The following is a 26,849-nucleotide window of genomic DNA, read 5'->3' as shown; positions in this document are numbered from 1 at the left end:
GCTCCCCCGTCCCTGGGATTCTCCAGGCAAGAACGCTGGAGTGGGTTGCCATTTCCTTCTCCAATGCATGAAAGTGAAAAGTGAAGGTGAAGTCACTCAGTCGTGTCCGACTCCTAGAGACCCCATGGACTTCAGCCTACCAGGCTCCTCCATCCATGGGATTTTCCAGGCAAGAGTACTAGAGCAGGGTGACATTGCCTTCTCCATGCACATCATCCTAAATACTTTAAATTATCTCTAGATTACTTATAATTCTTTATACTATGTAAATAGTTGCAAATACAATGTATTAATATATGCTATGTAGGTATTTTAAGTCTTGCTTCTGGGAATTTTCTGGAATTTTTTATAAATATTTTGTATCCGTAGTTGACTGAATCCACAGATGCATAACCCATGGATATGGAAGGACTAAATGTATACAATAAAGGATTGGTACGCAAAATATATGAAGAATTCATATAACTCAATAACAAAAACCCAATTAAACATTGGGGACAGGTTCTGAATAGACATTTTTCCAAAGAAGACAAGCAGATGACCAAGAGGCTTATGAAAGATGTCCAACATCACCAACTCTTAGGGAAACTCAAATCCAAACCACAGTGAGATGTCACCTTTTGCTGTAAGGTAAGAGAAATAACAAATGCTGGAGAGGATATGGAGAAAAAGGAACTCTCTTACACTGTTGGTAGGAATGTAAACTGGTATTGCCACTATAAAAAATAGCCTGGAGATTCCTCCAAAATGTAAGAACAGAGCTACAATAGGACCCAGCTATTTTACTTCTGAGTATTTACCCAAAGAAAACAAAAGTACCAATTTGAAAATATATGCACTCCTATGTTCATTGTAGCATTATTTCCAATAGCCAAGACATGGAATCAACCACAGCAACCACTGATGGATGAATAGAAGAAGATGATTCCATGTCTTGGCTATTGGAAATAATGCTACAATGAACATTGGTGACAACACTGATGGATTTTGAAGGTATTGTGCTAAGTGAAGTAACTCAGATAAAGAAAGAAAAAAGTCTATGTGATTTCACTCATGTGGAGTCTTAAAGAAACAAAAATGAAAAAACAAAATAAAATGTACCATGTCTTCTTTATCCATTCACCAACTGATATATGGCCAGCTTCCTTGTGGATCAGCTTAAGTGTACATACACCCCCTCCCTCTTGAATCTCCCTTCCACCCCTACACCCAAGCCACCCATCTAGGTCATCACAGAGCACTGACCTGAGCTCCCTGTATGTATGTGTGTGTGTGTATATATGGAACTTCCCACAAGCTATCTATTTTACACATGATCGTGTATATAGGTCAAAGCTACTTGCTCAGTTCATCCCACCTTCTCCTTCCCCTTCTGTGTCGACAAGTCCTGTCTCTATATCTGCGTCTCTTTTACTGCCCTGCAAGTAGGTTCATCAGTACCATTTTCCTAGATTCCATAAAAGTGTCAATATATATTTGTTTTTCTAACTTACTTCATGCTGTATGACAGACTTGGTTCATCCACATCAACATTGTCAAATAGATATACTCCAACTTTAAAAATAAATAAATAAATAAAAATTAATTAATTAAAGTAAATGAACCCAGATACAGAGAAAAGATTACTGGTTACCAAGGGGAAAGGGACTGGGGAGTGGGGGAAATGGTGAAGGGCGTCTATCTATATGGTGATGGATGGTAACTAAACTTGTGGTGGTGATCACTTTGTAGTGTATACAGATGTCAAATTATAACATTGTACATCTGAAACTTATGTGATAGAAAGTTAATTTTAAAAATAGTTGTACGTCATAGCAACATGATAAGAACTGAGTTTCAGGAAGATCACACTGGGAGCAGTGTATAAAAGGAAACCAGTTTGAAGGCCATTGCAGTGATCTAGCTGAGAGGGGATGGTGGTCCAAACTAAACTCTCTGATGTTGTAGTGGATGCTCTGCCAAGTCATCCAGAACAGCCTTCTGGAGCAAGGCACTCATTTCCCCAGTTGCCAGGAGTATTGGCTGCTGATAGGTCACAGGTGAATCCCTCTCCAGAAAATGCCCCCAGCCAAAGGATGCTGTGGCTCAATGTTATGGCTCCTTTCCATCCAACCACCAGGCAACGCAGGTGTTCAAAGCCCCACCCCCAACCCCTCCCTTGCCTCAACTGGAAATCACTGTGTAAGAACATCTTAGCACGTGAGTAACTTCCTGTAACCGCATTAAAGTTCAGCAAATCCTTCTGCCCAATCCTCCTTCAGTCACTTCCCTGGAGTTTTTTTCCTGAGAGTGCTCCCCAAGAAATTTCCTGCACACAAACCTCTGTTCAGTCTGTCTCCAAGGGACCAGATTTAAGACAGAACAAACCTCAATAGTTCTCATCAAGAAAATGAGAGGGTGGATCAGCTCCTTGCTAAAAACACATCCTTTGCTTTCCGGCTCCATGGACTTTGGAATTCTTTGACAATTCTTGCAGCTGTTTGAAAACACCAGGAAATGGATATGACAGACACTTCATTTTAGCAACCCCAGCAGGACTCATCACAGAAATTAGAAATGTTTCACAAACAGACCACCCACCAATCTTACACCCAGTTGGGGTTGACACTGTCTACTTTTACTGATATAAAATTCTTTATGGTGTCCATGCCAAAATAGGCTTATTAAAAAAAAAACAAAACCCTCTTCTCCCTGTGGACCAGCAAGAAACAGTGCTGTTTATCTTTTGCTGATACCAGAACTAAAAGCAGTTAAGTCCAGCACTTTTGGAAATATACTGCAAAACTGAATGTATGATTAATGTATCAAGTTGGATATCACCCCCATGACTCTCTCCTCCCCTTTTCAAAAAAGTTCCTCAGCAAAATAAAATTGAGATGAAGAATGCTTTGGTGAGCTATTACAGCTACACCTCCCTACGATCAAAGGCAATCCATTCCTAAACGCTAAATCATGCAATTCTGACCATCTCAGCACAGCAGTTTCATGTGGACTTTCCATGATTTATGGGGGCCATTTTCCTGTAAAGAACTTTTTGAAAGCATGTATTTACAAAGTGTAGTTCCAATCATAGAATCTGACAGCTATAAAGAACCTTATAACATGGAGACCTGGAGTTTTTAACCTGGGTCTGTGGTTGGGCTTTGGAGGTGGTCTATGAAACCCTCAAAGTGTTAGTTGCTCAATCATGTTCGACTCTTTGTGACCCCATGGACTGTAGCCTGCCAGGCTCCTCTGTCCATGGGATTCTCCAGGCAAGAATACTGGAATGAGTTGCCATTCCCTTCTCTAGGGAATCTTCCTGACTCAGGGGTCAAATCTAGGTGTACTGCACTGCAGGCAGATTTTTTACTGTCTAAGCCACCAAGGAAGCCCATGAAACCCTCAAGTTGTATACAAAGTTTGTGGCAAGATGCCAGAGCTGTTATTAGCCTATAGATTCTATAAGCTTATAAACTGAAGGACAGAAGGTTCATGGTCCCTGAAAAATTAAGAACCATTGTCTATATCAATTGTCTTGCTTCATACTTAATGAAACTGAGGTTCAGATAAATTAGATCAATTAGCCAAAGTTGACTGGTTTCTTAGTCGTTCACCTGGCACTAGAACCTAGGTTTGCTGCCTTTTAGCCCCATGAGCTTTGCACTACTCCAGGCATCTCAAACCAATAAAACACTTCCTCAGAGGAAACCAAAACCTTCGGTCCGGTTCAGTAATTTTTCCAATACCTCTTATTTATCTAGCATTTTAGAGTTTGCAAAACACTTTCACATATATGATTACATTTGATCTGAGCCTTGAAAGCCTTTCATGATACAACACTAGGAACTAAAACCATAGGCTCTGGAACTGGTCTCCCTGAGTTGGAATCCTACTTCTAGTATTACTATCTGAGTCACTCTGAGCAAGTTATATCCTCGTTTTTTGTGCCTCATTGCCTCATCTGTAAAATGAGGATGCATTTAATTTACCTAGTTCATACAATACCATTATCCCTATTTAATAACTACCAACGAGGGGACTGAGGAATGATATTATAGGACATTCTCAAAGGTGCCCTGTAATTGGTCAATCTAGGACTCAGAACCCAGTGCCTTAAACTCCAAGTCAAAAATATTTCAAGGTAGAATATGAAGATCTCTGAGTATAAATATAACAACCATGAAGCAATCAACCTACCAATGATTAAAACAGCTGTTCATTTATTTCTGTCTATTGATAATCTACACAGCATCACTGGGTACCCAACTATGAAATTCTAAATCTGTTCTGAGAATCCCCTCTATTTCCTGTTTTTAAATGCATGGAAAATCAAAATCAAGTCACATCAGAGTATGTTATGTCTAAGCATCTTTTTAAGCCACATGAGACATGTCCCTTGAAAATTTTTGAATTAAGATGACATACTGGGCATAGTCTATTATTTAGAGAAAATTATTTTTAATGAAATGCAACACAATATTAAATACCCTGGCCAGTAAGAAGGCATGTGACCTTAGAAATGCTTTTCATAAGGTCAGACTCACCCAGATTGTATCCCCAAATAATCATGAAGGCCTGTGTTCATGGTGTGTTCAAAAATGAGCAAGACCTCAGACAACAGCCAGCCAAGAGCTTGAGCACACACCTCTGGGCTAAAAAAACCAAGGAAGCCTCATTCACCTTCCTTTAAATTGTGCAGTGGCTATTTCAGCAGCACTAATGAGGAGCTCCTAAATGCACTTGAGCTGAAGGTGCCTTTAAATGAGTTTTTCAATTACCATAAAACACATTATACACTTTTCTACCCAAGTCCCTTTATGTGTTGCTGGCTGAGTGGACTGGATTGTGTGAAAAGCGTCCCTTTTTTGGCATCCCTCATAGCAGTAGGCATGGTCTTTGGTGATGGATAAGTAGGCAAGTTTGAACATGTGCTCATTCTCTTCATCTTTCCATGTCTAATTTTTTTTTTTACCACCTACTCTTGGGCCCCATCTAAAATGACAAGAGGGTAGCATTATGAATGTGAGAAGACATTTTAACCTTAATTTTTGGCCCCTGAAACCATCATTTTCTTCAGTCTCATGGAAACCTGTGATATTTATTAGCTGCTTTCAGTCATGGCTTTGTGCTTTCCTATAACAGAGCATTCCCAGTGAAGTTATTTTTAGCAGACAAGAGTCTAGTCCCAACTCTTTTATTAAAGTTCAGAGCAACATAGGCCAATGTCATAAAGCTGATAACGAGGCTATGCTTGTACTGCTGATACCTGGACAACAGGATGCTGAAGGTGGGGCCAGATTCTGAACCTAAGGTTGTACTAAGACCAAAGACACAGAAAACAGACTTAGGGTTACCAAAGGGGGTGGGGGTGGAATTAGGAGGTTGGTATTGACATACACACCACTATATATGGATAACCAACAAGGAGCTACTGTAGAGCACAATGACCTCTAGTCAATGTTCTGTAATAACCTATATGGGAAAAGAATCTGAAAAAGAATGGATATATGTATAACCGAGTCACTTTGCTGTGCACCTGAAACAACGTTGTAACTAAAATATACTCCAATAAATTTTTGTAAAATAGTAGGTCTTTGCCATGTCCACCCTCAGAATCAAGCCACATACTACATTAAGTCATGGTTTACAGAAAAATTCATGTTTCAAAACTTCACATGTAGTCTTACTTTTAAGATTATAAATGATTTGGAGGTGATGGAATCCTAGGCCATAGTTGAATGCTGCATATGACTGTCCCTTCCCCATCTATGTCTTCCGCCCTTATCCCCTTAAATGGCTTTGCCGAAATCCTGCTGTATCTCCCCTCAACTCCACATCCTCAGACATAGGCTGCACAGTCATAATTCTTCAAAGAATTGCACTATAAAGCTTTTGATAAAACATTACAGCGGTGCTTCTACAATCACAGGCAAAGTTGTTGTCATTGCCATCTCATGGAAGATTCATTTGCATAAAATAGACCATTGAAAGACAGGTTAGAAAGAAATTGAGGCAAGAAAGCTAAGAATAGCCCATTGTCACATTTAAGTTCAATTGTCATCTCAACTCAGGTTCTTATTTTCTTGGTATAAAGTATAATTTCATCAAATATGCAAACCTGCCTAGGGAAAGATTGGATTGGTATGAACTATAGGTTGATTGGTCACATGCCAGCCAATTAGCATTTCAAACAGGTATCAGAGAAGCTGAGGAAGATGTATTTTTCTTTTACATTTACTCATCTCAATTGAATTGCTTCAGAGACTATAGGAAGCTAATTTCCCCAGCCAAGGTAGAGAGAAGGGATGAGAATGAATTTGACTGGAATTGGGGATATGTTTTTCATTGTAAACTGCAATTTTCCTCACGCAGAAGTTATGACTTCTACAACAATCGATACTGGAAAGATTTCTAAAATGTTTTCCTCTTCCCTTATTGACACACAGCAGCCATGTCCTTGCCTCACAAATATAAAAGATATTTATAAAGTTGTATGGAGGCACAAATGGCCCAGGGGGATGACCTCATGTAAGAGGATACTGGGGGACTTCCCTGCTGGTCCAGTTGCTAAGCATCCATGCTCCCAATGCAGGGGGCCTGGGATCAATTCCTGATCAGGGAACTAGATCTCACACGCTGCAACTATGATTTCACATGCCACAACCGAGACCTGGTGCAGCCAAATAAATAAATGCTTTTATCTTTTTTAAAGAGGATACTAGGAATGCCAACATGTTCATTATGTTGGTGAAAAAGTATTAAAAGAGAAGAAAAATGTAGGCAGTACAGATGACTGCTGACTGCTTCCTCCCTACCTGAACTTTGAACTGGCTCACAGGCCTTTGAATGGCCTTGGACCATTTGCAGCAACGTGGGTGGATCTAGAGAGTGTCATACCAAGTCAAGTAAGTCAGACAAAGACAAATACCACATCACTTATACATGGAATCTAAAAAATGATATAAATGAACTTATTTATAAAACATAGACATATTTATAAAACTTATTTATAAAAACACACATAGAAAATAAACTTATGGTTACAAGAGAATAAATATATGAATGTTGCTGCTGCTAAGTCGCTTCAGTTGTGTCTGACTCTGTGCGACCCCATGGACTGCAGCCTACCAGGCTTCTCCGTCCATGGGATTCTCCAGGCAAGAACACTGGAGTGGGGTGCCATTTCCTTCTCCAATGCATGAAAGTGGAAAGAGAAAGTGAAGTCACTCAGTCGTGTCTGACTCTTAGCGACCCCATGGATTGCAGCCTACTAGGCTTCTCCATCCATGGGATTTTCTGGGCAACAGTAATGGAGTGGGGTGCCATTGCCTTCTCCCAAATATATGAATAACTATAACTAAATCACTTTGGTATACACCTGAAACTAACATAACATCATAAGTGAACTATACTCCAATATAAATAATAAAATTTAAAAGTAATAAATAGCATGGAAAACAGCCTCAGCCTCACTCAGATATCTCACATACTTGGATGCAACTTCCACTTTAGGGGAAAAAAAAGAACATTGATCTTGCTGAGAATTTCTGAACTAGACTTCAAAGTACAGATGTGAGAGTTGGACCACAAAGAAGGCTGAGCTCAGGAGAAATGATGCTTTCAAACTGTGGTGTTAGAGAAGACTCTTGAGAATCCCTTGGACTGCAAAGAGATCAGACCAGTCAATCTTAAAGGAAATCAACCCTGAATACTCATTGGAAGGACTGATGCTGAAGCTCCAACACTTAGGCCACCTGACGCGAGGAGCTGACGCATTGGAAAACACCCTGATGCTAGGAAAGATTGAAGGCAGGAGAAGGGGATGACAGAGGATGAGATGGTGGGATAGAATCACCAACTCAATGGATATGAGTTAGAGCAAACTCTGGGAGATAGTGAAGGACAGGGAAGCCTGGCGTGCTGTAATCCAAGGGGTTGCAAAGAGTCAGACACGACTGAGCGACTGAACAATGACAATAAAGACTTCAAAATGCCTCCAAGCCTCGTGAACACCCACTTGTTCTGGCATCCCTAAACCCTAGGACACACCAGGCCCTTCCAGCACCGCTGGACCTCCCAAACCCAGACTTGGAACCTCTGGTACCATCTTTTCAGACAGCAGAAAAGAACATCTTTCAGAAAAGACAGATTGTGCCTGAGACCCTCAATGTCATCATCTGACCACTGTTATCGCTCAAACCAAAAATAGGTGTTAGAAATCAAAAGGAGGTATCTAGATATTGTTTTGTGTATAACTTACCAGCAGAACGTGTGTCATGAACTCAGGCCTCCCAGTTACTCACATCTGAAGGCAGGCAAACAAGAAACATGCACTCTGACAGGCATCAGTGGTCACCTGGTGGCAGCTCCCTAGAGTTCAATCTTATTGCCTGGAAGCAATAAACTCAACTCTCAGTGTTTAAGTTTGCCACGTCTGAACCTTTAAAGTGACCCTGAACAGTCATAAGCTGTCATCACTGGAATATTCTCAAAGTACAAGAAGATACAGGAGAGGATACAGAGATAGGAATACAGTCTGGGCCCCCTCTAGCTCTCCATTCTGGAATGCAGCTTGACAAAATCAAGTCCAGGGACTCCCTGATAGTCCAGTAGCTAAGACTCTGCACTCCTAATGCAGGGGGCCCAAGTTTGATTCTTGGTCAGGGAACTAGATTCCACATGCCACAATTACTATAAAAAAGATGACTCACACAACAAAGATCCAAGATCTGACATGCCGCAACTAAGACACAGCGCAGCCTAAATAACTAATAACAAATGTTTTTTTTTAAAAAAAAAAGATCGTTCAAAAAGAGAAAAGTCTAACGTTTACTCACAAAGAAGCCCCTTTGTTGCCTTGAATAATGTGAAACTTGTCCCTGTGGTTGGCTGCCAATCCCAACCTCTTTCCCAAGTCTATAGATAAGAAGGGGAGAGAAAGAATTCTGAAGTATGGTCGTATGAGGAGCAGATCATTCCACAGGGTAGCTGAGAAGCAGGGACATCAATAGCCCAAAGGCTGTAGCTCAGAATTGGAAATAAGAAAACTTTAATAGAAATAGGAGCCATGACACCAACTTGTCCTGCAGCCCCTGGCAAATCAGTAATATTTTCCCTGTGCCTGAGTTTACTAGCACTGCTTCTCACCCAGCAGCCTCTCTCACTTGCTACACATCTCATTCAGAATGTCTTATTTGAGAAGCTTTCACCTTGGTCACTGGTGATGCCTGAAATGCTATCGCTCCAGAATACCTACAGATCGAGGTGCATTTCTGCCTTCTTCCCACTGCTGGGCCTCATGCAGCTCCATGCCTCAGTGCATGGATATTAAAGAAATGACAGTCTTTCCAGCAGCTCTGCTTAATAGACTATTCCCTTGCATCTCTGTCTTATTAGGTTAAGAAAACAAGCTTTCCCAATGTTTCATGGAATCTACAATGAAGAAAGGGCTAAAGGTATACAAACTCGCAGAGAAGGCAAACATAAGGAAAACTGTTCAAAATTATATTCTAAATTTTACCTATCAACTTGGCTGTTTTGAAGATACCAATCTTACTCAAGGAATAAAACAAAAACCCAGAAAATCAAGCTTTGTGTTAGTGAAAAGTGATACCAATGCTACCTGCTGGGGAAAAAAAAATAATTCCTCATTTTCCCCTCTACCTTCTAACTCCTAGCCACATACAGGAACTGCTCTAGAACAAAACTGTAGCTGGATGTTTTCCAATCTGATCCACTGTCTTTTCCAAGTCTTACTCCCAAAGGTCCATGGACCGATGCAATGCCATCACACGTTTTTAAGCCCATTCCCCATTCCCTTCTAAGATTAATTCTCCAGTCATGCAAATCACCTGAAGCACTTGCTAAAAATAAAGATTCCCAAGTCTGTCCCCTGGAGATTCTAAGTTTAGATGTTTAACAGACATCCCAAGAAATTCTTTGATCAGGCAAGATGGGTAACCTATCCTCAGGTCTTCTAAATACTTACTACTCAAAATATATACAGCAATGACATCAACTACACTTGCTAGCAATACAGATTCTCAAGTCTTGTCTAGCCCCAGAACCTGAAAATCTCTAAGTGATCATTAATATACACTAAATATTTGAGAAGCACTGTTTTCAATAGTTGAGTCATGTGGTAAGCTAAATTGCCCTACTAATACTACTGTGAATTAGTTTCATTAATAATTCCAATTCATTTATTCATTCAGCTAATATTTGGGTATCTACTAAGTGTGTGAGGGCTTCCCTGATAGCTCAGCTGGTAAACAATCTGCCTGCAGTGCAGGAGACCCTGGTTTGATTCCTGAGTCAGAAAGATCCACTGGAGAATGGATAGGCTACCCACTCCAGGATTCTTGGGCTTCCCTGGTGGCTTAGCTGGTAAAGAATCAGCCTACAATGTGGGAGACTGGGTTCAATCCCTGGGTTGGGAAAATATCCTGGAGAAGGGAACAGCTACCCACTCCAGTATTCTGACCTGGAGAATTCCATGGACTGTATAGCCCATGGGGTTGCAGAGTCGGACATGACTGAGTGATTTTCACTTCACTTCACTAAGTGTGTGAGCTCCATGCTGGGTACCAGTATTTGTATTTCATAGAGAAGGCCTTAAGCTAAAGGAATCCATCCTTAACAGGCAAGTATCAGGTACTAGGACAGGCGCATGAACAGGATATTTTGAGAGCATGAGCAGGATATTTTGAGGGTAGGAAATGGCAACTCACTTCAGCATCCTTGCCTGGAAAATCCCATGAATGGAGAAGCCTGGCGGGCTGCACCCCATGGGGTCGCAAAGAGTCGGGCATGACTGAGTGACTAACACTACTACACTAGTAAGGTAGAGCAAGTGAAGTTGTTCAGTTACATCCAACTCTTTGCAACCCAATGGACTGTAGCCTACCAGGCTCCTCCGTCCATGGAATTTTCCAGGCAAGAGTACTGGAGTGGGTTGAAACCATATCCAAATCATACCATGTAGTTGGCCACCTATTCTACCTATGCATAAAGCTGGTTTGGACTCTGTAATCCAATCTCTGATCACAGTAAATTCTATCCCTAACGACCCAACTGTCTCACTAATCTACCCCTCAAGTAAGTCAAGGGTGTGGTCTTGAGCACAGGTGTGTCTAGCATTGATGAAGAGCCTTCCATCCACTCAAACATGCTCCCTTGGAGAAAAGAACAATCCTAGGTCAATGACTGCAGCCTGAACATTGGCAGGAACAGAAAATGAGATGCAAAAAGGCAGGGACCACTCCAGATACATCAGGGGCATTTGTCCCTCAGAAGAGCGTGGAGCTTGAAACTAGGTAACAACGGCGATACAATTTTGGTCCAAATGTATCTAGAAACAACTCAGCCCTGGGCTACTGGCTATTTTCAGACCAGTGCAGCTCACAGTCACAAGAGTGTTTCACTGGTTTCTTAGATCACAAGGGACTCAGGCTCTCCCCCAAAGCCAATCCACTGACATTTCTCTTGGGTAGTAGGGCATATGAAGACAAATATGTAACGGGTGCTGCTGATTAAATCATTCCCAGCTAAAGACTACAGGCAACAAAGAGTCTAATCTAAACACACTGTTGGATAATCATAGTCAAATATTGGACTTCTGCTTCATGATTTCAAGTTAACATGAAAAACAAAGAATTGAGTCATCCTGGACTGAAATATTTGTAGCCAATCTAATATCTCAAAGCTGAGAAAACCAAGTGATCCTGTGAATAAATTATGAGATCTTGGTAGGGGTGTTCGTCAGATTTATACCAAAGTATCCAAAATGTGATTGAAAATTTTCTAGGACAAGAAGACAAAACCTCCAACTTAAGTTAGTTTAAGATTTTTAGAAGCAACCCTGGTGGCTCAGAAGGTAAAGAATTTGCCTGCAATGCAGGAGATGCAGGTTCAATCCCTGAGTCAGGAAGATTCCCTGGAGAAGCAAATGACAATCCACTCCAGTATTCTGGCCTGGAGAATTCCATGGACAGAGGAGCCTGCTGGGCTACAGTCCATGGGATCGCAAAGAGTCAGACATGACTGAGCGACCAACACTTGCTTTAAACTTTCATGATATGCGTTTGCTTTGTCATAGGCAAAAATCAATTTAAAAAATTTTTAAGGATGCAGTCCTTTCCATCTGGTTTCACAGTCTTTTAAGTCCACATGGAACAGAAAAATAAGGACTTAATGGCTACCATATTGCTTCATACTCTTCTACCTTTCACTGTCATTACATCCATGGTTCGAGAAGTTTCATTATTAAAGGCAGTATCTAAGAAATAAATATTGGTGTCCTTATGATGTTTGCCATCTCATTGTAGGTTTGGGTTTGCAGTGCTGACAGCCTGGGAGCTTCCCCTTTTTCCCAAGATAGGAGGAGAACGCATCAGATGTGCTGCATCAATTGGACAGGATGGCTAGGTTATCCTGCATCAGTTGGAGCAGCCTCCTGCTCCAAGCAGAAAAGGATTAGATCAGTATCTGGTCCTGCTTGAAGAATGGCCAAAGCAGCAACTTGGGACAGTACAGCTGCATGCCAACCTCTAGCCCTGGCCACTCCCTGGGAGTCCAGTTGTTCTGTGCTATGGCCTAAAAAGTGTAAAAGGCTACCTGATTCAGGTAGGTCTGGTCCATATCTCAGATTCCTAATCTCTGTGGCAATATGTCTGCCTCTGCACTCCCTACTAGTCCCCTGACATTGACTTTTGTTCTGACTTCTGCATCCTAAGTATTCCATCATTCAGGACTATGAACTCAGATCAATCCTGTGCTCCATTACACCACATCTTCTGCCTTCTAAATGCTAGGAATGAGCCCTATGCTGTTGATAGTATCGATGAACTTCCCACAATTCAGGGGGTCAAATACATAACAAGTTATTCTGATTAAATCATTCCCAGCTAAAGACAACAGGTAACAAAGATTTTAATCTAGACACACTATTATACCTAACAACTAAGGGGAATATCAGTGCACACTTGTCTGCATTATACATGGAGAGACATTTAAGATATTTAAGCTTTATTACAAATATAACTATTGAAAAACAATAAAAATAATTTTAATACAACATAAGAAATGTGATACATAATCTATACTAAGATTTTAATGCAGGTTGAAATGACGTAAGCCTGATGAACCAATAGCCATTGTGTTTAGTCTAATTCTAGACATTCACCTCACACTAAGTAAAAAATAAAAAAATAAATAACTCTATAACTTACCCTGAATATTTCTTGAGTCATAAATTTGTAGGAAGATTATAGATGTATTCCATATATGGTTCCAGCACTTTCAAGCTTTGGAACAGTTTATCATGAAAAGCTCTTTCAAATGGCTTTCATTCAATTGTTGATACTCCCCCCTCCCCCCACAACTAGCAGGTCAGACCTAGTTGCTAGTTTACAACCTTTCTAAAAACATCCTATTTTCCTTTCTAAGTTTCTAGCCTGCAAAAATTCTCGTTACTTGTTAGGAGGAAGAAAAGAGAGATGAGGAGAAAAGAAGATTATGGTCATACTCCGCACATGTTCACAGAATGCTTCCCGTGACTTTATTTGGCATTAGCACATGGTTGGTTTCTTTAGAAACTGATGTAACAGCCTCTTCTAAACGCACATAATTTTTTTTAAGGGGCCATGTTATTTTTCCTCTGAGCAAATTTTAAAATATTTTAAAACAGTATACTGTGGCTTTTCAATAGCAGGAAATCTATAAGTGGCTTTTCTACAACTACATTTACAGATATTTACAACAACAAGATGTACTTTCAAAGATGTGTTTATGTGTGCATATACATGTAAACACAAAAGCATACACATGTGGAAGAAATCATAACCCAAACCATTCTTTTTGATTCTTTGATTAAACTTAAGACGAAACTTACAGATAAAAAGAGAAATGTTATAACATGCTTCTTCCCACGGGGTTATAAATAGAACTGGAATAAAATCATTCCTGGTGGGTAAATCCAAGGGTCTTTAGCTCTACATAGTACCTGAATCTATTGGCCGACTAACTTCTCCTGAAACAATCTTTTCTTCCTTGAAATCTCTGTCCTATGTTTTTGTAATACTACAATGTCTTCAGTATCCTATTTCTTGGACACTTTAATATTTACTTTTGTAGATTGTGCTTTCTTTTTCTACCCCAATCAAGGCTAAATCTTACACCCATTCTACTATTCTTACTTTATACTCTCTACCTCAGCGACATGATTTCAATCATCGCCATATTGTCAACAATTCCTGAGCTATTCATCCAACCCTGACCTTTCTCCACAGCTTTAGTCCCACATACCCAGCCAAAACTCTCAATAAACAAGGCCTTCTACCATCTCCAACAAAATACAGCTGAAATCAAACTCATATCTTTTCTCACAAATTAGCATCTTTACTAGCCTTCCTCCCTATCAGTGGTACCATCATTCTCCCAGGCTCAAAACATTGGTACATTATTTTTTACTGCATTCTCTTCTTCTTCAGTCAGGAGCTATAACTCATGAAGCATTCAACAAATATTTACTGGGTGCCACACATTTGAAGCCACTAGGCTATCCATTAGATAAGTTGTTGGGTTGTTTCCATTTTTTCTTCATTTATAAATGATGTGAAAATCTTCAGTTTCCAATAATATGTGCTGTGCTCAGTTGCTCAGTCATGTCCACCTATTTATGACCCCATGGACTGCAGTGCACCAGACCCCTCTGTCCATGAGATTCTCCAGGCAAGAATACTGGAGTGGGTTGCCCTGGAGATGTTCATCTCCAGGGGATCTTCCTGACCCAGAGATGGAACCCTCATCTCCTGCATTGGCAGGTGGATTCTTTATCAATGAGACAAATGGGAGCCCTCCCAATAATGTAATGGACCACCAAAACCTTCTTGCTGTAAAATACCTAGAAATGCAGAATTTTATTTAAAACTCAGACTTTTAAATGCTTAGTTGAACTCTCATAAAAGAAATCACCAGAAACCAAAAAGTGAAGAGGAACCTGAAAACCAGGGCAATGAGCATATGACCTAATATTATTTAAGAGAACAGCCTTGAGATATCTGTGGGTCTCTAACTAGAATCTTTAATTTTAATGGTCATATAGGTAGAAAAGACATGGTCATGGCTCATACAAAGCTAGGAGCTAGAAGTAAGACCTCAGGATGAACCTGAATCCATTAAAAGACTAAGCTTTCATTAAAGGGGTAGACAAGATAAAAATGTGCATAGAAGCACAGAATGACTGAAAGCAATAGTTTGTGAAAAAATACAAGCTGATATTAAAGCAGAAATAGATGGAACTTCCCTAGCTTGAAAAAGGATGTCTACCAAAAACCAACAGTAAACACCACATTTAATACAACATAAGAAACATTCTTTCTAAAGTTAGAAATAAGACATGGATGTCCTCTCTGCTTCTGTTCAGTATTTTGAGGAGAATCCCGGTAATGCAATGTGACAAGACAATTGAAAAATCTAAAAGTTGGAAAAGCAGTAGAAACTATATTTGCATGATAGGACTTTCTACTTCAAGAGAAGCTACAAACTATCATAATAAACGAGCATTCCATAAAACTGATATGGAAAGGCAAAGTAGAAAAGTAAAAATAACCTTTAAAAAGCAGAACAGTGTTGGGAAGCCTCACAGATAATACTCACTCTAAATCTACAGAAACCAAGACAGCATCATATTACAGAGAGACACACATATTAATGGAAAAGTATTGAAAGTGCACAAACAGTTCTATGCTGGGACAACTGAATATTCACAAACAAAATTATAAAGTTGGACCTCTACCTCCTATCATACTGAAAAAATTAATTCAAAATGGTCAAGTATAAAAGAAAACAAGAGTAAACAAACCTTCATGAGCTTGGGATGGGCAATTTTTTTTTTTAAGATGTGACAGATACTGCACAAATGATAAAAGAAAAAAATAGACAAACTGAATTTCATCAACATTTTATTTTTAGCCACAACATTTTATTTTTTTTAGCCACACCACATAACATGTGGACTCTTAGTTCCCAGACCAGAGATTAAACCCATGTCACCCTGCAGGGGAAGCACAGAGTCTTCACCACTGGACTGCCAAGAAAGTCTCTCATCAAAATTTTTAAAATTTTGTTTTTCAAAGGATGCCTTTGAGGAAGTGATGTCTCAACAGACTGAGAACATTTGCAAGCCATATCCATATCTGGATGCAAATGACTTGCATCCAGAATATATAAAGAACTCTTATAATACAAATTACCCAATTAAAAATGGATAAAGGGTTTGAATAGATATATGAAAGACCAAGAAGCCCTTGGAAAGATGTTCACCATGGTTAATCATTAGGGAAATGCAAATCAAAACTTCAATGAGATGTCACTTCATAAGCAGCAAAATGGCATCAATAAAAAGCCAGACAGTAAGAAGTACTGGCAAAGATGTGGAAAGATTGGAATCCTCTTACACTGCTGGTGGGAATGTAAAATGGTATAGCCACTTTGGAATACAGTTTGGAAATTCCTCAAAAAGTGAAAACAGAGTTACCAGCCACTCTAATCTTAGGTATATATACAAAAGAAATGAAAATACACACACACACATATATATATACACACCTGTGTATGAATGTTCATACAGCATTATTTATAATAGCCAAACCACAGAAACAACCCTAATGTCCATCAACTGATGAATAATGTGAGACATGTACATAAAGCAAAATACTAATCTATATACTAAAAAGAATGAAGTTATGAAACATGCTACTACATGGATGATCCTTAACAGCATTACACTACATGAAAAAAAAATCAATGCCAGAAGACTACAAGTTGGATAATTACAATTATGAGAAATATCTCAAACAGACTAATTCATAAAGAGAGTAGGTAGGTTAGTAATTGCCTAGGACTGGGACAAGGGGGCACCAATGAAGGTGATGTACTGCCAATGGGCAATGGGCGTCCTTTGGGGGTAATGATAATTCCAAATTATATTGTGGCGATGGTTTCAAACCTCTATAAATATAGCAAAAATTACTGAAGCAAAAATCATTTAAAATGTATATTCTGTGTTATATAAGTTACATCTCTTTAATTAAAAAAAATTAAAAAATAATGCCATACATAGTTGACTGTTTGTGGACAACAATACAGAGGCAATTAAATAGGTAACAGTCTTGCCAACAAATGATGTTTGAAATTTCTACATCCATTTCCCAAAAAAGGGAACTTAAAGTCATACCTTGTACTCTATACCAAAATTAACTCAAAATTAATCATGGACCTAAATGTAAAACAAAGCCATAAAAGTTGTAGAATAAAACATAGAAAAAAGCTTCAATATCTGGTGTTGAGCAAAGAGCCCAAGGACATGACATCAAGAGGATAATCCATAGAAGAAAAAATTGCTAAACTGAACTCCAACAAATTTACAATTTTTCCTCTGTGTAAAACAATGATCAAAGAATAATAAGAAAAGCTGCAGACTAGAATAAAATATTTGCAAACCACATATCTGACAAGGATTTGTATCCACAACATCCAAAGAACTCTCAAAACTCAATAAGAAAATAACTTCATTTTTATAAAATAGAAACAATATTTTAACAGACACTTTATGAAAGCAGATATACAAATGGCAAATAACTATATAAAAAGATGCTTGTCACCACTGGTCATTAAGGAAATGCAAATTTAAAACACGTGACATATTTCTAGATATCTATTAGAAGGACCAAAGAACAAAACAAAGAAAAATAAGAACTAGGATAATACCAAATGCTAACAAGGACATGGAGCAACTGGAATTATTACCTATTATACATCACTGATGCAAATGGAGCTTCCCTGGTGCCTCAGACAGTAAAGAATCTGCCTGCAGCGCAGAAGACCCAGGTTTGATCCCTGGGTTGGGAAGATCCCCTGGAAAAGGAAATGGCAACCCACTCCAGTGTTCTTGCCTGGAAAATCCCATGGACAGGGAGCCTGGCAGGCTACAGTCCATGGGATCTTAAAGTGTTTGACATGACTGGGCAACTAACACTTTCCACTTTTCGATGCAAATAGTGGAATGCAAAGTATAGCTACTTTAGTAAACAGTTTAACAATTTCTTATGACGTTAAACACATTTATCCTGAGTCATAGATATTTATCCAAGAGAAAGGACAACAAATTTCTGAAAATACTGTATGTGAATATTTACAGCAACTTTCTTCATCATCACCAAAACCCAGAAACAATTCAAATGCTTTTCATCTTGTGAATGAATTAATTATAGTCCATCTGTACAATGGACTGCTACTCAGCAATAAAAAGTAATGAACTATTAATACATGCAACAACATATGTAAATCTCAGATATATATTGCTAAGTGAAAGAACTCAGATTTTCAAAGGATAAATACAGTGCAATTCCAGTTATATGATATTTTGTGAATGGTAATACTACAGAGACAACTGTGGTGTTGGAGAAGACTCTTGAGAGTCCTTTAGACTGCAAGGAGATCCAACCAGTCCATTCTGAAGATCAGCCCTGGGATTTCTTTGGAAGGAATGATGCTAAAGCTGAAACTCCAGTACTTTGGCCACCTCATGCAAAGAGTTGACTCACTGGAAAAGACTCTGATGCTGGGAGGGACTGGGGGCAGGAGGAGAAGGGGACGACAGAGGATGAGATGGCTGCATGGCATCACCGAGTTGATGGATGTGACTCTGAGTGAACTCCAGGAATTGGTGAATGACAGGGAGGCCTGGCGTGCTGCGATTCATGGGGTCGCAAAGAGTTGGACATGACTGAGCGACTGAACTGAACTGAACAGAGACAAGAGTAATTTCCAGAGAATGGACATGAAGAAGTGTTAAAGAAAGGGGCAACATGATAAAATTTGGGGGCATAATAAAACTGATCTGGATGCAGTGGTGGTTCCACAACTATATTCATTTCTATCACTTCACAGAACTCTATACCAAACAAAAGTGAATTGGGGAATTCCCTGGTGATCACCTGGTTAGAACTCTGTGCCTCCATAGCAGGGGTCACAGGTTCAATCTAGTCCATCCTGCATGCCCACAAGGCAAAAAAAAAAAAAAAAGCCAATTATTTCTACATAAATTTTTAAATAGGATTCACTAAGATTGCAAAGTAAGAGTTACAAAGATACAAAAGACAAAAATATCAATCACATTCTCAAACATTACCAACAAAAATCATAAATTTTAAAGATTATTTGCAATAGTAATAAAAAACTATAAGGTACCTAGACATAAAATGGGCTTCCCTGGTGGCTCAAACTAAGTAAAGAATCCATCTGCAAGGCAGGAGACCCGGGTTCAATCCCTGGATTGGGCAGATCCCCTGGAGAAGGGCATAACAACTCATTCTAGTATTCTTGCCTGGAGAATCCCATGGACAGAGGAGTCTGGTGGGCTACAGTCCATGGCGGGTCATGAGAATTGGACACAATTTAGCGACTAAACTATCACCACCAGCCACTAAACACATGTAACTATTGCGCATTTGAAATGTGGCTGGTCCAAGTTGTTGTAAGTGTGAAATACTTAATAGATGCAAAAAATAATTTTAATTATCTCATTTACAATGTGTCTAAGGACTAAATGTGTTAAATGACAATATTTGGGATGTATTGGATTAAATGTTGAAATTAATTTCACCTGCTTCTTTTTACTTTCTTTAATGTGGCTACTAGATGATTTTAAATTACATGATGGGGGGCATGTTATGTTTCTATTGACAACATGGATCTAAAACAATGCAAAATGTATACAAACTCAAATGGTCAACAAAACATCTGAAAAGATATTTAACTTCCTAATGAATAGAGAAACATAAATGCAAACAACAATTGAATAGGCATCAGATTGCCTGTTTAAAAATCAGACCTTACTGAGTTTTTGCAAGGATGTATAACAACCAGTAATCTGACACATAGGCGTGTGTATGTATCGGGTTGTGGGGAGTAAAACTTAGTGTAACCACTTTGAAAAATAATATGGTAAACTCTCCTAAAGTTGAAGATGAGTATTCCCTACCATGCAGCAATATCTCCAATGTATTGAATACATATATGATAGAAACTCACATATGAGTGCAAGAAGACAATGAAACAACACCCATCAAGAAAAGAACAGGTAAATATACTGAGGCATAGTCAGACAATGGAATATTATTCTCTAGGGACTAAAGCAGTCATTCTCAAAATATGGTCCCTGAAATGTGTCAGCGATGTGAATTCCTGGTCCCAATCCAAACACACTGCAGCTGAAACTTTGGGAAACCAAGGGCAACTAACTTGTGGTTTAAAGAAGGATATATACAGTATGATGACATTCATCTCAAGTTTAAAAACTGGCAAATAACATTATACTGCTCATGAAAGCATTGTGGCCATAAAAATATAAAAATGTGCATGGAGATGGCTGGTGCTGAATTCATGGCAACACAGAATAGGAAAAGAGGGAAATGAGATATGGGAACGGAGGGCTTAAAACTAAAAAGCTCACACGTTTGTGATTTTTCATTTATTTAAAGAATATTTAAGATGCTAAGCTTCCCTGGGGGCTGAAATAGTAAAGAATCTACCTGCAGTGCAAAAGACCCAGGTTTGACCCCTGGGTTGGGAAGATCCCCTGGAGAAGGGAAATGCAACCCACTCCAGTATTCTTGCCTGAAAACTCCCATGGACAGAGGAGCGTGGTGGGCCACAGTCCATGGGGTCGCAAAGAGTCAGACAGGACTGACGGACTTTCACTTTCTTTCACTTTAAGAAGATAGGATAAACATCTCTGAACACATCTTGACTTCATTGTCTGATTCCTTAGAATAAAATTGGAGAAGTGGAAATGAACTACTTATTTTACTTATAACTGTCACCACCCTAGTCCTCATCTGCTAGGATGGGGAGTATTGCAATTGCTCATTCCTGATAACTCTACTCCAATACATAGCGAAGTGATTCATCACACACTGAAATCTCCAGCTTCCAAAAATGCTGCTTTGTACACATTGCCTCCCTATTTGGACAATTGCAATGGTACTTCAAAGTCACCACCTGATACTCAAGTTCCTACAAAATAACATCCCTATGTACTTCCTCAACTATACAGCTCCAGCTGCACATACTGTCCTATGTAAAAAATCTCTCCTTTGGTTTTAAAGTCACAACAAACTGTGGAAAATTCTTCAAGAGGTGGGAATACCAGACCGCCTGACCTGCCTCCTGAGAAATCTGTATGCAGGTCAGGAAGCAACAGTTAGAACTGGACATGGAACAACAGACTGGTTCCAAATAGGAAAAGGAGTATATCATCACCCTGCTTATTTAACTTATATGCAGAGTATATCATGAGAAATGCTGGGCTGGAAGAAGCACAAGCTGGAATCAAGATTGCTGGGACAAATATCATTAACCTCAGATATGCAAATGACATCACCCTTATGGCAGAAAGTGAAGAAGAACTCAAAAGCCTCTTGATGAAAGTGAAAGAGGAGATTGAAAAAGTTGGCTTAAAGCTCAACATTCAGAAAACGAAGATCATGGCATCTGGTCCCATCACTTCATGGTAAATAGATGGGGAAACAGTGGAAATAGTGTCAGACTTTATTTTGGGGGGCTCCAAAATCACTGCAGATGGTGACTGCAGCCATGAAATTAAAAGACGTTTACTCCTTGGAAGGAAAGTCATGACCAACACAGATAGCATATTGAAAAGCAGAGACATTACTTTGCCAACAAAGGTACATCTAAGGCTATGGTTTTTCCAGCGGTCATGTATGGATGTGAGAGTTGGACTGTGAAGAAAGTTGAGCGCTGAAGAATTGATGCTTTTGAACTGTGGTGTTGGAGAAGACTCTTGAGAGTCCCTTGGACTGCAACGAGATCCAACCAGTCCATTCTGAAGGAGATCAGCCCTGGGATTTCTTTGGAAGGAATGATGCTAAAGCTGAAACTCCAGTACTTTGGCCACCTCATGCGAAGAGTTGACTCATTGGAAAAGACTCTGATGCTGGGAGGGATTGGGGGCAGGAGGAAAAGGGGACGACAGAGGATGAGATGGCTGGATGGCATCACCGACTCGATGGATGTGAGTCTGAGTGAACTCCGGGAGATTGTGATGGGCAGGGAGGCCTGGCGTGCAGGGGTCGCAAAGAGTCGGACATGACTGAGCGACTGAACTGAACTGAGTAATGTGTCACTCACATGGTACTCAGCCACGCCAAATTGCATCATCTATTTTTATGTGCCTACACCTGCTCATAGATTCAGCTAGACCCCGTTATTATTCTTCTAATTAAAATCTGTCTTGCTCCAGAAAGGATTTGAGGTGGTCCAACTAGATGCTAAACATCCCATGGCTTCAGAGTATGTTTCTCTAGCACCAAGAGTAGTACCCCACAAGTGACCTAAATTCCAACCTCCATGAGAATAAGAACCATGACTGTTCTGTTTGTAACTGTATCTAGATCCCAGAGAATTCTGTAGTACTTAATAGGCACCCAATAACCATTTGTTGTTAAAGAAATGAATGGGCTTTATAATTGTATTATAATGCTGATTGCTATTTCCAGGTATAAAACACTATTTGAGATCTGGGAGAAGGAATAAGGAAGAAGACATATACATCAGAAGTTCCACAGCCCACACCATTAGCTCCCCAAAGATTGTCATATCGGTTGCATACTGTCCTCATTAACATGCTGTGCATCCCTTATTTCAAAGCAAGATTGATTGCTAACATTGACTGAATGCTCGATTTAAGTAGGTGTCATGCTAAGCCCATGTTGCTTGCATGATTTAACTTTCGTGGCAGTTCCATGGGGCAGCTATAGGATTCTTGCAAATTACAGATGAGGAAACTGAGAGGTTATATAATCTGACCTACAAGCCACAGTGAATTACACCAGGAAGCATGACATCAAAGCTTATGCTCTTAACTGCATTCTGACCCCATGGAAAAGATAATGATGGCGTCAAAGAGGAAAATTTGAATACAGTTACTATCTGGTTCTAAGTCAATCAATTTTCTGAATTCAATACTTGTTTGCAAATTGCTTAGCATTTATAGAAGGAAAGCAAATATTGACTGCACTACTGCTGCTGCTGCTACTGCTGCTAAGTCGCTTCAGTCGTGTCCGACTCTGTGCGACCCCATAGACGGCAGCCCACCAGGCTCCCCCGTCCCTGGGATTCTCCAGGCAAGAACACTGGAGTGGGTTGCCATTTCCTTCTCCAATGCATGATAGTGAAAAGTGAAAGTGAAGTCGCTCAGTCGTGTCCAACTCCTAGTGACCCCATGGACTGCAGCCTACCAGGCTCCTCCGTCCATGGGATTTTCCAGGCAAGAGTACTGGAGTGGGGTGCCATTGCCTTCTCCGACTGCACTACTACTATACCTCAAATAAGGTTCTCAAGCTCCTTGATTTGTTTCCAACCCCAACATCAGCTGTGAGAGTGAAGCATCATCATTATCCCCATTTTGCAGGTGAGAAAATTGAAACCCAGAGAGATGACGCACCTTGTTCAGGGTCACAGAGCTAGCCAAGGGCAGAGCTTGGTTTTAATTCCAAGTCTGGATGCTTTACCCTCTAACGTAGCCAGTCATCTGAGACATATTTAGAGGTTATAAAGACTTCCATATACCATATAACATAAAGTCTCGTAACAGTGACTATTGCAGTATATTATTTAATATCCCAGCAACCTAAGCAAGGTGAAGGCAGTTCTATACCATTTAATACCTAGAGACAGTAACTCATATGTTTAGGCATCTAGTCAATGTTTGCTATAATTCGATTCATTTTCAGTACCATAAAATACCAAGTTTAGATGCCTGAGAAAAAGGTGGCACCATGAAGACCATATTTCCATTAACTGTATATTTTCTAGAGACCAAAGTGGTATTTATAGTCTAAGACAGCTGATAGATTTCTTGAAATATTGACTTTTAGTGAAATCTTTGTGGTTCACTGACTTCTCTTAATATACCTATTAAGGTACCCAGAGAACTATAATTATAGCCACTATATCTTGTTTATGCAATATTCAATTACTAACATGGCATGCCATTTATCTCAATAATTATCTTAATAATTATTCTATTAAATCTAAATGAGTGTCCCTAAATCAATTTATATGCTGAAAATTTGTCCCCCCATTGCACCCTCCTGCTGGTGTCCAGCATCTGTATATGGAAGTAGCTCCCTTGGAGGCTATAGCAAGCCAGTGTGTAGGAAATCTATGAATAATGAGAGTGGAGAACCAAGTCTGGAAATTTTGCCCTTCCTTATGCTAGATAATTGGGCTTCCCAGGTGGAGCTAGTGGCAAAGAACCCACCTGCCAATGCAGGAGACATAAGAGATGCAGGTTTGATCCCTTGCTTGGGAAGATCCCCTGGAGGAGGGCATGGCTACCCACTCCACTATTCTTGCCTGGAGAACCCCATGGACAGAGGAGCCTGGCAGGCTACAGTCCATAGGGTCGCAAAGAGTTGAACACAACTGAAATGACTTAACACAGCACATCCCATGCAAGATGACTGGCAAAATGCTTCACATATCAAAAATCACTAAATCTATTCAAGTAGTCAGCCCTCTCTCAAACCCAATCTCCCAAGAGATATTTAAACAGAACATACTTTGTACTGGCCAGGATAGGAGAGCACTAAAGAAACTGCTGCTGCTGCCACTCATGGAAACATAGGGAGAAAAATACTTCATCCTTCCCATCTCCTCCCAATTAGCTGACTTGTTCCATCCTGTTTATTCTCATCTTGGTCTCTCTGCCACACTCAGGTTTTCAGTGCACAATGCCATCCAGGCTTGTGGGAAGAAATGGGTTCAAGGGTATTTTAGCTGCTCTTTCTTACTTGGGACTAATGGTGCTTCAGTCCCAAATATCAATGGGGAAAGAAAATTGTAAGATGGAAACTGGACACTTCATCCCTACACAAATCAGCTTCTGTCTCATATTCTCTTCAAGCATTCTCAACTCAAAAGAATTCTGACATGACGCACTCTGAAGAATCTAAATGATGATCCATTTACCCCCGATTGCCATGTCATGATCCTACATGGCAGGTAGGGGTGATGTGCAGGAATTCAGGCAGGGCTCCCACACCATCACTCCTTCCTGCGCATTTCCCCGAGAAACTTGAGGGTGGAGAGAGAAGTTCATATTAGTACACACATTCATCATTTTCCCTTGGTTCAGTTCCTAAAGTAATTCTTTAGAGTCCTCATGGATGGGCCATTCCTGCCACCTCAGAATCTGTGAACTTGAAAGTTAACACTCAAGGGTAACCTGCAGATCCATGGGGAACTAAGGAACAGAGGGAGTGCCTTGGGGTAAAGGCTCTTACCTTTCTTAATAGGGTCACAACAGCTGGGGCAATATGTGGGAGGACAGCTAGAATGCCTGAAGGAAGAAAAAAGCTGCTGCCTGTCAAGCCTGCCCTGAGAGAAGAGGTGTGGGCTATCATCACATGCGTGCTACAGGCATACAGGGTGCCTCTTTGGCTATGTGCCTTACAGTCATTAGGGAACTGGAGGAAGATATATACTAAGTACCAGTAATAGTCATTTCTTTAATGCTAGCAGTAATGGCCAGACCATGAAATTGTGCAGCTCTTTCAAGTATCATAAAAAGGGTATTAAATTTACAGCCAAGTACAAATTAGAAAAGACTTTAAGGAGACTGGCTCAGAACCCACCCGAGCTGGAAACAATCTTTCACAGCATCCTCATAATGTGTACCTATAACCAAGAGATCACTCATATTCCTGAGTCTCAGTCTCCACATCTCTGCTGCTGCTGCTAAGTCACTTCAGTCGTATCCGACTCTGTACAACCCCATAGACGGCAGCCCACCAGGCTCCCCCATCCCACCAGGCTCCCCCATCCCTGGGATTCTCCCAGCAAGAATACTGGAATGGGTTGCCATTTCCTTCTCCAGTGCAGGAAAGTGAAAAGTGAAAGTGAATTCACTCAGTTGGGTCCAACTCTTCATGACCCCATGGACTAGCCTACCAGGCTCCTCTGTCCATAGGATTTCCCAGGCAAGAGTACTGGAGTGGGTTGCCATTGCCTTCTCCACTCCACATCTCTACAAACTATCATTAGACTAGACCACTGTTGCTCAAACTGTGTTGCATGAAACACCTTTATCAAAACCACTCAGGTGGGAGCTTGTTGAAATTAAGATCCACAAGTCCCTTGCAGGACCTACAGAAGCAAAAACTGAGGTTATGGGCCTGGAATCTGCATTTTAAACCCACCTCTGCTCCGTCTGATGCCACGTGGTTCTGGTATATATCTGCTGAGTTGGAAAGATGTTTCACTTACTGCGTGAGTATGTTCACATTGTCACCTTTTTCTAGACAGCACTCTCCCTCCAACTTTATCTGTAGATGTCCTGCCTGGGTGTCTTAGCTCCCCTCAAGTGTAGCTCCCTCTCTGCAACCCTCCTTTAGCCATGTTTCTGCTTTTTTAATATGGTGTCTAGGATTGTCATAGCTTGCTCCTTGGAAGAAAAGCTATGACAATCCTAGACAGCATACTAAAAAACAGAGACATCAGATTGCTGACAAAGGTCCATATAGTCAAAGCTATGATTTTTTCCAGTAGTCATGTACAGATGTGAGAGTTGGACCATAAACAAGGATGAACACCGAACAATTGATGCTTTTGAACTGTGTGTTGGAAAAGACTCTTGAGAATCTCTTGGACTGCAAAGAGATCAAACCAGTCAATCCTAAAGGAAATCAGTCCTGACTATTCATTGGAAGGACTGATGCTGAAGCTCCAATACTTTGGTCACCTGGTACAAAGAACTAAATCACTGGAAAAGACCCTGATGC

The 26,849-nt window shown here is 40.2% G+C and overlaps 1 protein-coding gene and 1 non-coding gene across 32 annotated transcripts in view; one reads left to right on the top strand and one right to left on the bottom strand.

Annotated features, from left to right (window-relative positions):
* LOC147341587 (uncharacterized) overlaps positions 1-26,849 on the bottom strand; it is a 468,058-nt gene that overhangs the window by 382,106 nt on the left and 59,103 nt on the right. The window lies entirely within an intron of this gene.
* On the top strand, positions 8,578-8,650 carry TRNAR-CCU (transfer RNA arginine (anticodon CCU)). Its single transcript has one exon. It is a non-coding gene; the product is annotated as a tRNA-Arg (tRNA).

This window comes from Bos grunniens, chromosome X (assembly GCF_055505025.1).
Source record: "Bos grunniens cultivar Pamir isolate PY7600 chromosome X, Bosgru_T2T1.0, whole genome shotgun sequence".
NCBI lineage: Eukaryota > Metazoa > Chordata > Mammalia > Artiodactyla > Bovidae > Bos > Bos grunniens.
This window is presented reverse-complemented; position numbering and strand designations above follow the sequence as displayed.